The 3,671-nt window shown below is 35.7% G+C and overlaps 1 protein-coding gene across 4 annotated transcripts in view; it reads left to right on the top strand.

Annotated features, from left to right (window-relative positions):
- Positions 1-1,042, top strand: part of usp1 (ubiquitin specific peptidase 1) — a 9,691-nt gene extending 8,649 nt beyond the window's left edge. For all 4 annotated transcript variants that reach the window (XM_042484086.2, XM_088077535.1, XM_088077534.1 and 1 more), the window contains exon 9: positions 1-1,042. This exon is cut by the window's left edge and continues 1,561 nt beyond it. The gene's annotated coding sequence lies outside the window, so the exon portion shown is untranslated.
- Positions 1,043-3,671: the final 2,629 nt, after the last annotated feature.

Consider the following 3,671-nt stretch of genomic DNA (forward strand, 5'->3'; position numbering starts at 1 on the left):
TATGCTCGAAAAACTTAAGTGTTGTACTGATTTGTGTACAATAATGCCAAATTTTACATAAAAACTCACTACTACTGTTAAGTTAAATGTTAAAATGTTCAGTATATAAAATACGCCAAGCTTATACCTACTGTTTTAATAGTTAATACAAAAATAGTTTAAGCAGGGTTTCTAAGTGTGTTGCTCAGCCTAGACAGCTCAGCCAAGGAGCTTTTTCAAGGTGCCAATTGAGTGTGAAGATTTGTAGAACTTAAATATTTTTTTAGTTAACTTTCAGGTTTTTATAAGATTCGTTTGGCAACATTATGAAAAACCGCCTTGTTCATCTTTCATATCCACTTTAGTGTGTAGTTAACAATTGGCTTATTTAAATGTGCAAACCAGCATCTAAAGCTCCTAAACTCTTGACTCTGACAGCATGATTAGCCTTCCTCCATTTTTGTTCTACTTGTTCTAAGGACCAAACAATTAAACAAGCACAAAACATGTGAGCAGAAAGACACATGATTTGAGTGTTATTGATTCAATTGCTTGCTATCTTAATAAGTTTAGTTTTGGTTAATAAGATGGAGCATTTTCTTTATGCCGGTCTTGCTCTGTGCTCATGTGAACTCAAGAAATGACATTCCTATTGATGAAGGATTGCCTTTGTTTTGTACTTGTTCAGTGTTTCTTTTGTATTAACATTTAGGAGCTTTGCACGTAAAAAAAAAATCACACTATTTAAAATATAGTTTAAAATATTCTGTTAAAGTGAGATTGTTAATTTAGGTTCCACAGCAGTGTTTATTGGTCCAATCATGGTTTCAGGGATTGAATCAGTTATTATTTAGCTGCGCGAGTAATACTCATAATGGGCCAGTGTACATTCATGGGAACAGTTTACAGAGCAAGTTTTGGATTCTAATCAAGTGCTTATAGATCCAGTTTAGTGTGACAGCCCAACTAAGTTGTTTTGTCTCCTTTAAACTGTACCTCATTCCAGCTGTAATTATATTAATGTGGCAGGTTCATTCTATAAGCAATAAAGTTTTTACCTTCACATTCTCTTTTGCAATAAGCTCTTATTTACATCCTACTACTTTGTTGTCTCCAACAGGACAATAATCCCACATAAACAGAAAGATAAGATATAAGGAAGAAAAAAGATTGCATCACGCAACCAACTTAAAAATATTAACTAAATGGAATATTTGAAATAAACAAAACAAAGCAACATAAAGTTATGCAAGGATGTTTAAAGTACCTAACTTTAAAACATTCTTCCAACTACTAATCATAATAAAACATGATAAATAATGAAAACATTTTTGCCATACTACAGTATGGCATTTTTGGCCGTTTTTCTTTTCTTTTTTTTTCTTTTTTTTTTTTACATGCAATATTAAGGTGTTTTTGCACCATTCTGTGCTAAAAGTGTCTCGCCATGCTATTTTATGCGGTTTTCAGCTGTTTTTTGAAAATGTTGTATTCATGACATTTTCGCCATACTATAGTATGGCATTTTCGGTAGTATCAACATGCTGTATTATGGTGTTTTGGCCATTTTTGCAGCATTTGATGCAATGATAGAATTTCACACAACGCGCGTCGAGAGCGAGAGCAGAGTCGAGCACGTTGTTCTTTGTTTTGGCGCTCATGTTATCAAGCGCGTGCACACTGCTCGCCCGAGCAGCGCCTGTCAGGCGCGTCTCAGCTGCAGCACATCTACAGAAACGGTGGCTCGCCCTTTTTTTACGCGTGACGCTTGTGTTTGTCGGCAGACTGCTGACAAACGGAATTATCATATTGACTCTATACCACCTCATACTGCAGTTTAAAGTCTCTCTCTGTCACAGAGATGAGGAAATACAAAGATGTTTATTTTACCTAAACTTCCTTGCTTCTTCTGTGTCTGTTGACAGAGTACTATCAGCTGCTTATACAATGCATTTTATTTTGAAACATTTACAGGATGGGGTTGTTTATGTGCAGGAGCTTGCACAACTTCATAAATGAGTGGAATATGTGCTTATAAATATGAAAATACAGCACTCATATCAGCAGGCTACAGTATGCCTTAAGGCCGGGTTAAGGCTGGACTATTTTGATGCAGAAAGAATGTACTAGATATAATTATTTCTCTTAGAGAAAGTTATAGTGTTATTCAAGTTGCACTAATTTTACTGTAAGATGTTTTGTTGGACTTCTAGATATGAGGTTTTGTTACTGTAACAAAGAGAAACTGTTTTGTTACTCCTCCTAAAATTGACATTACATTAGATATTGCATTGTTTTATTTATTTTGTCATGTCCTAAAAACCGCTAAAAGCTACATAAAAAAACATGTAGACACACGCCATAGCATAGAATGTTGCAAAACCGCCCAAAAACACCATGATGTAGCATGTTGAAAAAATGACCGAAAAGGTAGCTACACTATGGCTAAAATTTGTCAAAATATGAAATACTATGCTATGGCATGTCTTGTCATGCCATTTCATGCTGTTTTGAGGTGTTTTCAGCTGTTTTAGGGACATGTCATATTTTGACATTTTTACCCTCACTATAGCCTTGCCTTTACGGTCATTATTTCAACATGCTATGGTGGCACTTCCATTTTGTACTGTTTTGAGGTGTTTTCGGCTTTTTTTGGGACATTTTTTTGTTTTTTGGCCATACCATAGCCATGCTTTTTTTCAAAATAATGTGCTGAGACACGCCATAGCATGGAGTGATCCAAAAACGGCCCAAAACACCAAAAATAATGCATGTCAAAAAAATGACCAAAAAGGCAAGGCTATAGTAAGGCAAAAATTTCAAAATATGACATGTCCCAAAAACAGCTGAAAACACCTACAAACAGCATGAAATTGCGTGCTGACACACGCCACAGCATAGATTATTCCAAAAACGGCCCAAAACACCAAAATAATGCATGTCAAAAAAATGACCAAAAAGGCAAGGCTATAGTAAGGCAAAAATGTCAAAATATGGCATGTCCCAAAAACACCTCAAAACACCTCAAAACAGCATAAAATAGTGTGCCGAGACACGCCACAGCATATTTTGTTGCAAAACCGGCCAAAAACACCAAAATAATGCATGTCAAAAAAATGACCAAAAAGGCAAGGCTATAGTAAGGCAAAAATGTCAAAATATGACATGTCCCAAAAACACCTAAAAACACCTCAAAACAGCATAAAATAGCGTGCGAGACACGCCATTACATAGTTTTTTGCAAAAGCCCAAAACACCAAAATAATGCATGTCAAAAAATGACCAAAAGGCAAGGCTATAGTAAGGCAAAAATGTCAAAATATGACATGTCCCAAAAACACCTAAAAACACCTCAAAACAGCATAAAATAGTGTGCCGAGACACGCCACAGCATAGTTTGTTGCAAAACCGGCCAAAAACACCAAAATAATGCATGTCAAAAAATGACCAAAAAAGCAAGGCTATAGTAAGGCAAAAATGTCAAAATATGGCATGTCCCAAAAACAGCTGAAAACACCTACAAACAGCATGAAATTGCGTGCTGACACACGCCACAACATAGATTATTCCAAAAACGGCCCAAAACACCAAAATAATGCATGTCAAAAAAATGACCAAAAAGGCAAGGCTATAGTAAGGCAAAAATGTCAAAATATGGCATGTCCCAAAAACACCTAAAAACACCTACAAAC

Source organism: Plectropomus leopardus, chromosome 5 (assembly GCF_026936395.1).
Source record: "Plectropomus leopardus strain MGB_pleo_1.0 chromosome 5, ASM2693639v1, whole genome shotgun sequence".
NCBI lineage: Eukaryota > Metazoa > Chordata > Actinopteri > Perciformes > Serranidae > Plectropomus > Plectropomus leopardus.